Below are 10,223 nucleotides of genomic sequence, written 5' to 3'. Positions count from 1 at the left end.
ATGTTATTGGTCCATATACATATTTAACAGATGTTATTGGTCCATATACATATTTAACAGATGTTATTGGTCCATATACATATTTAACAGATGTTATTGGTCACATACACATATTTAACAGATGTTATTGGTCCATATACATATTTAACAGATGTTACTGGTCACATACACATATTTAACAGATGTTATTGGTCCATATACATATTTAACAGATGTTATTGGTCACATACACATATTTAGCAGATGTTATTGGTCCATATACATATTTAACAGATGTTATTGGTCCATATACATATTTAACAGATGTTATTGGTCCATATACATATTTAACAGATGTTATTGGTCCATATACATATTTAACAGATGTTATTGGTCACATACACATATTTAACAGATGTTATTGGTCCATATACATATTTAACAGATGTTATTGGTCCATATACATATTTAACAGATGTTATTGGTCACATACACATATTTAACAGATGTTATTGGTCCATATACATATTTAACAGATGTTATTGGTCCATATACATATTTAACAGATGTTATTGGTCACATACACATATTTAGCAGATGTTATTGGTCCATATACATATTTAACAGATGTTATTGGTCACATACACATATTTAACAGATGTTATTGGTCCATATACATATTTAACAGATGTTATTGGTCCATATACATATTTAACAGATGTTATTGGTCACATACACATATTTAACAGATGTTATTGGTCCATATACATATTTAACAGATGTTATTGGTCCATATACATATTTAACAGATGTTATTGGTCACATACACATATTTAACAGATGTTATTGGTCCATATACATATTTAACAGATGTTATTGGTCCATATACATATTTAACAGATGTTATTGGTCACATACACATATTTAGCAGATGTTATTGGTCACATACACATATTTAGCAGATGTTATTGGTCCATATACATATTTAACAGATGTTATTGGTCCATATACATATTTAACAGATGTTATTGGTCACATACACATATTTAGCAGATGTTATTGGTCACATACACATATTTAGCAGATGTTATTGGTCCATATACATATTTAGCAGATGTTATTGGTCCATATACATATTTAACAGATGTTATTGGTCACATACACATATTTAACAGATGTTATTGCGGGTGTAGCGATAGCTGTGGGGTGGTGTGCAGTTGGTCCAGAGAAGGTCGCTTCGGTGGTGACAGACGAAACCGCCAACCACAGCTTGGAGGATGTTTCTTTTGGCATCACCATACACATCCACATTTACATCACACACATTGAGAACAGTCAGTCCAGCATTCTACATAAACACATTGAACACCAAATACCTGCGTACTTCATCAGCCTCTGTCTGGTGAAGGGGAACCCATGGCTGGTGCAGTAGATACAGTACTGCACCAGATCATTTTCATCCTCTGGTGCAAGCAATGTGGGTGGTCCACTGCTACAACCATGGGTCACCCGGCTGCTCAGCCTGTCCACCAGGGTCTGCAGAGGTACACCATGCACCTTGGTAGATGAGAAAATAATACTGTTATTAGCAGATAAAATTCACATATACGTGGTAATCTCCTAAAAACAAATGATGACTTACCTTGGCAGCCTGGTGGATAGCCATCCCTGCCCCACAGTCCTCCATGGCATAGAAAAATGTCCACCTCACTCCACTGCTTCCTCTTGACTTTCCCCATGCTGTGGTGGTAAATACGTGGCTAAATAACTTGGCACAGTATACACATTTTAGAAAGATAACTCCACAATTCAAAGCTAAGGCATTGAAAGTTGATGAAATGTTTCACAATAACTGAAAGTGTACACACGTTGTTTGTTTGATGTTATCTGTAATGAAAATCTGTGTCCCAATTAGTTTAATATTGATGCAGACATTGTAACAGTTGACTAAATACAGCCTCTATGTAGCTGTTGTATGATGAAACAGAGCCAACAGTTATAGGTGTCAAAAAGTTCATGGTTCAAAATTCAAAAGATCTTTTTGCTGATGGCGTTGAACGCCCCCATAAAAACGACTCCAATTTTGACACGGTAAAGCTTGACAACATTCACCTGTTTTCGTGATATGTATTAGCTAACACTTACAATGTATTTCTTTGTTGATACAACTGCATAGTAACCAACATTAACAACAGACGCAAATCCGTTAGCTATATTTAAAAGGTTAAAAGATGGATATTAAATGATGTGTGGTCTGTTGTGCAGTCCAATTTTAAAATATACAGCATGTCCCACAAAATGTGTGTGTATATATATATATATATATATATATATATATTTTTTTTTTAAACTCTCATAACCTAACTTACATAACTTAAATTGTAATGAACATCGGTAGTCAGCTAGTGTGTATTCAGTCGCAAAATGTATCGTTATTTTCCAGTCAATTTAAACGTTGAACTCGAGGTGATTTAGTCCTCCAACCACTAGTGGCCAATGTAGATGGAAAAGTAGCTCTCATTTCATAACGTCAGACCACTTAGGAGGCTAACACATTGTTTTTCCTTTTTGGCCATTATTCTCCGGAAAACAGCAGCAAAAAAAAAACAGTAGTAGTATTCTACTGAAGACAGTACTAATAAGTCATCTAATAGATTGTCATAAATCATTCGAATAAATAACTGACCTATTTTCGTATTAGATATCTTGAATGTTAGCGAATGCTACGGAGTTGAAATTGTTCAGCTTCAACTGTTTCACTTTCAGTCTCCAGTGTTCTTATTTTATCTGACACTTCAACCACTCCACAAAGTTCACTAGACAAACCCTATTCACCCCATACAGAACAAATCAGTCGATATAATAGAGAACTATCATCAGAAATCACGCGATATGAATCAGACAGTGGGGCGCCGCCTGACCCACTAGTTGCTCAGATGGTTCAAATCAACGTTTCATATCGTCATTTCCGAGTAGGCAAAAATAATCAACCACTGGCTGTTATCAAATGTTATTTGTCACATACACATGGTTAGCAGATGTTAATGCGAGTGTAGCGAAATGCTTGTGCTTCTAGTTCTGACAGTGCAGTAATATCCAACGAGTAATCTAATAATTCCTCAACAACTACCTAATACACACACAAGTGTAAGGGATGAATGAGAATATGTACATATAAGTATATGGATGGCCGTGTGGCATAGGCAAGATGCAGTGGATGGTATAGAGTACAGTATATACATATGAGATGAGTAATGTAGGCTATGTAAACATTATATAAAATGACATTGTTTAAAGTGGCTAGTGATACATTTATTACATACATTTTTCCATTATTAAAAGTGGCTGGAGTTGAGTCAGTATTTTGGCAGCAGCCACTCAATGTTAGTGATGGCTGTTTAACAGTCTGATGGCCTTGAGATAGAAGCTGTTTTTCATTCTCTCGGTCCCAGCTTTGATGCACCTGTACTGACCTCGCCTTCTGGATGATAGCGGGGTGAATAGGCAGTGGCTCTGGTGGTTGTTGTCCTTGATGATCTTTTTAGTCTTCCTGTGACATCGGGTGGTGTAGGTGTCCTGGAGGGCAGGTAGTTTGCCCCCGGTGATGCGTTGTGCAGACCTCACTACCCTCTGGAGAGCCTTACGGTTATGGGCGGAGCAGCTGCCGTACCAGGTGGTGAGACAGCCCGACAGGATGCTCTCGATTGTGCATCTGTAAAAGTTTGTGTGTTTTTGGTGACAAGCCAAATTTCTTCAGCCTCCTGAGGTTGAAGAGGCGCTGTTGGGCCTTCTTCACCATGCTGTCTGTGTGGGTGGAGCATTTCAGTTTGTCCGTTATGTGTACACCGAGGAACTTAAAACTTTCCACCTTCTCCACCACTATCCCGTCAATGTGGATAGGGGGCTGCTCCCTCTGCTGTTTCCTGAAGTCCACGATCATCTCCTTTGTTTTGTTGACATTGAGTGAGAGGTTATTTTCCTGACACCACACTACGAGGGCCCTCACCTTCTCCCTGTAGGCCGTCTCGTTGTTGTTGGTAATCAAGCCTACCACTGTAGTGTCGTCTGCAAACTTGATGATTGAGTTGGAGGTGTGATTGGCCACGCAGTCGTGGGTGAACAGGGAGTACAGGAGAGCGTTGAGAACGCACCCTTGTGGGCCCCGTGTTGAGGATCAGCGGGGTGGATATGTTGTTTCCTACCTTCACCACCTGGGGGCAGCCCGTCAGGAAGTCCAGGACCCAGTTGCACAGGGCGGGGTCGAGACCCAGGGTCTCGAGCTTAATGACGAGTTTGGAGGGTACTATGGTGTTAAATGCTGAGCTGTAGTCGATGAACAGCATTCTTACATAGGTATTCCTCTTGTCCAGATGGGATAGGGCAGAGTGATTGCGTCGTTACAACCCGCATACGTTGGTGGCGGTAATGACCATTTTTATTGTGTGTTTAAATAAAACTAGAAGAAGATCTTCTGACGTCCTTTCCCTTCGTCAAAGGTACGTAAATCACATTCTTTTTTAAACTGTGATTTACAAAGCTAATGTTATGGTGTTTTTACCCCGGGATAGCCCGCTAACATGACCCACAGTAGGGAAGAACATTTCTGTAGTGCAATACGATCTGAATATATAATACATTTTAAAGAATTTACAATTTTGCATTGGAAGTATTTTTGGCTTAAATTCCCGGGAACCATGGCATGGTGTAATTTCCTGTTTTTGGTTTTAGGATGCGTCAAATTTCTTTGGTTGTGTCTCCTGTTCCTGTTTCTTAAATCTCTATACTTTTCCCGAAGTGAGCACTAATACACTTTCTCACATGGATTTAAACTCTCTCTAAGCAATACTTACACAATTCATATAACCAGAAGAAAGAGATCCACGCTGGATTACAGAGACCTGACTATAGGCGCGATAGCATGTACACCCCTGCCATCAACTTGGATCGGTGAGAAAGTTGCTCTGTTCAGTTCTGTTAAAGGTAATTTAACCAGGATAGTCCACTCTGTAACAGCTGTCACTGCTCTCTAGAGAGTACTGGGAGAACAGAGCCGATTCCCTCTGCAGCAGAAGTTGTGCCCAGCTGCAGTGATGCACCTCCTCCACCAGCATCAAAAAAAGGAAGGCAGCCGATGTTGAGACCTGGAAGGGGTTGAGGGAGCTACTCCACCTGCCTGCAGTGGAGCTGAAATATCTTCCTTCCAACGCCATCATGTAGAGCTTTGGAGGAGGCTGAGCTGTGGCGCTGTGGGGATTGTGGCTCAGATAAATATTTCTGTGCCACCTGTGCTATGAGAACACACAGCACTCCCAACATTATCAACCAGCTGGAGTTATGGAAAGTCATGTATTTTATGTTATGTCAACAAACCTGTAAACTTCTGGCTTAAAAAAAATTGCTTCCCAGTCAAAAATGTTGATAATGTACATGTATATACAGTTCAGTTTGCATAAAAGTTAAAGTTCCCTACAGCGGTAAGGTAAATGTGACTAAATCTGTCGTGCCAAGCACAGAGTTGACTTGGAGTTTTCTAACAACTTCTGCAATGAAATATCCCCCTGATAGTGTCGTTTCAAATAATTTGCAGCTACTGTAGTCTGTTCTACAACAACGTTGTGTCTGTCTGAGGGCAGTTCATCCCATGGATCTACGATGGGAGTAGAGGAGACAAGATAACCATGACTGGCACAGCTAGTACAAGTCATTTTTCCAACAATTGTTTACAGACAGAATATTTCACTGTATCACAATTCCAGTGGGTCAGAAGTTGACTGTGCCTTTAAACAGCATGGGAAATTCCAGAAAATGATGTCATGGCTTTAAAAGCTTCTGATATGCTAATTGACATCATTTGAATCAATTGGAGGTGTACCTGTGGATTTATTTCAAGGCCTACCTTCAAACTCAGTGCCTCTTTGCTTGACATCATGGGAAAATCAAAAGAAATCAGCCAAGACCTCAGAAAAAAATTGTAGACCTCCACAAGTCTGGTTCATCCTTGGGAGCAATTTCCAAACACCTGAAGGTACCACGTTCATCTGTACAAACAATAATACACAAGTATAAACACCATGGGACCACGCAGCAATCATACCGCTCAGGAAGGAGACAAGTTCTGTCTCCTAGAGATGAACGTACTTTGGTGCGAAAAGTACAAATCAATCCCAGAACAACAGCAAAGGACCTTGGGAAAATGCTGGAGGAAACAGGTACAAAAGTATCTATATCCATAGTAAAACGAGCCCTATATCGACATAACCTGAAAAGCCGCTCAGCAAGGAAGAAGCCACTGCTCCAAAACCGCCCTAAAAAAGCCAGACTACGGTTTGCAACTGCACATGGGGACAAAGATTGTACTTTTTGGAGAAATGTCCTCTGGTCTGATGAAAGAAAAATATAACTGTTTGGCCATAATGACCATCATTATGTTTGGAGGAAAAAGGGGGAGGCTTGCAAGCTGAAGAACACTATCCCAACCGTGAAGCACGGAGGTGGCAGCATCATGTTGTGGGGGTGCTTTGCTGCAGGAGTGTCACGTTCTGACCAGTAAAGGGGTTATTTGTTATTGTAGTTTGGTCAGGACGTGGCAGGGGGGTATTTGTTTTATATGGTTCGGGGTGTGTGTTTATGTAGAGGGGTGTTTGATTTATGTTTCTGGGGTTTTGGTCTATGGTCTGTTTGTATATTTCTATTTTTGTTCTAGGGTTGTATTTCTATGTTTAGTTAATTGGGGTTGGGCCTTCAATTGGAGGCAGCTGTTTCTCGTTGCCTCTGATTGAAGGTCCTATAATTAGGAATATGTTTGTTAGGGGAATGGTGGGAGGTTGTTCTTTGTACTGCTGTGTGAGCCTACAAGACTGTTTGTCGTCCGTTCATCGTTTTCTTGTTTTGTTTTGAGTTAAATAAAATGAGCATTCACATACCCGCTGCGCCTTGGTCTACTCCCTTTGACGGTCGTGACAAGGAGGGACTGGTGCACTTCACAAAATAGGTGGAATCACGAGGCAGGAAAATTATGTGGATATATTGAAGCAACATCTCAAGACATCAGTCAGGAAGTTAAAGCTTGGTCGCAAATGGGTCTTCCAAATGGACAATGACCCCAATCATACTTCCAAAGTTGTTGCAAAATGGCTTAAGAACAACAAAGTCATCAAAGCCCTGACCTCAATCCTATAGAAAATTTGTGGGCCGAACTGAAAAAGTGTGTGCGAGCAAGTAGGCCTACAAACCTGACTCAGTTACACCAGCTCTGTCAGGAGGAATGGGACAAAATTCACCCAACTTATTGTGGGAAGCTCGTGGAAGGCTACCCAAAATGTTTGACCCAAGTTAAATAATTTAAAGGCAATGCTACCAAATACTAATTAAGTGTATGTAAACTTCTGACCCACTGGGAATGTGATGAAAGAAATAAAAGCTGAAATAAATCACTTATTATTCTGACATTTCACATTCTTAAATTAAAGTGGTGATCCTAACTGACCTAAGACAGTGAATTTTTACTAGGATTAAATGTCAGTAATTGTGAAAAACTCAGTTTAAATGTATTTGACTAAGGTGTATGTAAACTTCCGACCTCAACTGTACTATGACGGCCTAGGAACAGTGGGTTATTAACTTCCTTGTTCAGGGGCAGAACGCCAGATTTTTACTTTGTCAGCTCGGGGATTCAATCCACCAACCTTTCGGTTACTGACCCAACGCTCTAACCACTAGGCTACCTGCCGCCCCGACAGTATACTCTTATGTAAAAAGGAACACCATGGTTGCAAGAAAATGTAAAAAGGTAGTTTATAGATGTGTAGAATGTTTGTTTTCGTTCCACACCGGTAAGTTAACCAACCTTGTGTAAATTAGAGACAAGGATTTTCTTCTGAAGAACTGGTCAGGGCATAGCCCTTTCCATTCAGCTTCAGGCAACTTTGATGTAAGGTTTGTAGTGACTACTTCTATCCATTACTATCAAGGCACAAGGCGAAACCCAAATGCAGACACAGGAGGCAGATGGTTGGAGTCTTACAATGTTTATTAATCCAAAGGGGTAGGCAAGAGAATGGTCGTGGACAGGCAAAAGGTCAAAACCAGATCAGAGTCCAGGAGGTACAGAGTGGCAGACAGGCTCGTGGTCAAGGCAGGCAGAATGGTCAGGCAGGCGGGCACAAAGTCCAGAAACAGGCAAGGGTCAAAACCAGGAGGACTAGAAAAAGGAGAATGTAAAAAGCAGGAGAACGGTAATAACGCTGGTTGACTTTGAAACATACAGGACAAACTGGCTCAGAGAGACAGGAAACACTGGGGAAAATAAGCGACACCTGGAAGGGGTGGAGACAATCACAAGGACAGGTGAAACAGATCAGGGTGTGACAGTCATGCCCAACCAGTGCAGTTCAGTGTTGCTTATCCAATGTTCATTAGATCTATCAGTGTAATTACACCCAACACAATGTTGAATAACATGTTTATTAAAACACAATTCAATAATAGACAATTGCAGCTGCAAGGATGTCTGTGTATGTCTGGAAGAAAATAAATACAGAGACCTCACAATTACAAAGTGATAAATTGTAAGGTAAGAAAGTATGTTCTTCATAATCAAAGACAAAATACAGGTTGATTGACTTGTTGGCTATATTCACAGTACACTTGGAAAAAATAACATCAAACTGATGTTTTTAATCTAGTGTCTGCACTGAAACACATCCATTACGTAGTGTGCTAAATGAGTTTACACACATCTACCCAATTTCTAATTCTGAACTGACTCTTTCTACAATTACAATTTTTGATCATGCAGTACATATTTGCTGTGCATAGTTAGGTGCAGTGCACTGTTGTTTATCTGGAATTGAGTATTGAAATAAGCCAAGCATAATTCATAACATACAAAACATACATACTGTAGCTACATAACATACAAATATACTGAGTTAACAAAACATTAAGAACACCTTCCTAATATTGAGTTGCCCTCAGAAAAGCCTCAATTCGTCAGGACATGGACTCTACAAGGTGTTAACATTTTGCTTGTAAGCAGCAATCAGGAGGATAGAATTATGGTCAGATTTACCAAATGGAGGGCGAGGGAGAGCTTTGTATGCGTCTCTGTGTGTGGAGTACAGGTGGTCCAGAGTTATTTTCCCTCTGGTTGTACATTTAACATGCTGATAGAAATTTGGTAAAACTGATTTAAGTTTCCCTGCATTAAAGTCCCCGGCCACTAGGACGCCGCATCTGGATGAGCGTTTTCCTGTTTGCTTATGGCGGTATACAGCTAATTTAGTGTCATCATCGGTCTGTGGTGGTATGTAAATCAGCTACAAAAAATACAGATGAAAACTCTCTAGGTAGATAGTGTGGTCTACAGCTTATCTTGAGATACTCTACCTCAGGCGAGCAAAACCTCGAGACTTCCTTAGATATCGTGCACCAGCTGTTGTTTACAAATTAACATAGACCGCCACCCCGTGTATTACCAGAGGCTACTGTTCTATCCTGCTGATACAGTGTAATACCAGCTGTATGTTATTCATGTCTTACCAGAGGCTACTGTTGTCACAGTTGTCTTCGTCTTCTGAAGAAAGAGAGAAGTCCTCATCTGACAAGGTAGACCAATACGCAGAGGAGGTTGTGTTCATCTTTGAATTTAATGAATTGCTAACGTGAACACTATACAAAAACAATAAACAACGACAGTGCAACAGTTTTGCAGGCTATCCAAAAACGCAGTGCAAAAACAATCTCCCACAAAAGACAAACTCACCCTAATATATGGGACTCTCAATCAAAGGCAAATAGACAACACCTGCCTTCAATTGAGAGTCCCAACCCCAATTAACCAAACATAGACATACAACCAACTAGATCAACATAGAAATACATAAACAAGGAACAGTGCCCAAAAACCCCCGGAATATATAAATCAAATCCCCTACAACAAACACACCACCCCGAACCACATACAACAAATACCCTCTGCCACGTCCTGACCAAACTACAATAACAATTAACCCTTATACTGGCCAGGACGTGACAACTGTTCTATCCTGCTGATACAGTGTAATACCAGCTGTATGTTATACATGTCTTACCAGAGGCTACTGTTCTATCCTGCTGATACAGTGTAATACCAGCTGTATGTTATACATGTCTTACCAGAGGCTACTGTTCTATCCTGCTGATACAGTGTAATACCAGCTGTATGTTATACATGTCTTACCAGAGGCTACTGTTCTATCCTGCTG

The sequence above is a fragment of the Salmo salar genome, chromosome ssa11 (assembly GCF_905237065.1).
Source record: "Salmo salar chromosome ssa11, Ssal_v3.1, whole genome shotgun sequence".
NCBI lineage: Eukaryota > Metazoa > Chordata > Actinopteri > Salmoniformes > Salmonidae > Salmo > Salmo salar.
The sequence above is the reverse complement of the archived record's forward strand: the minus strand, read 5'-3'. Positions refer to the sequence as shown.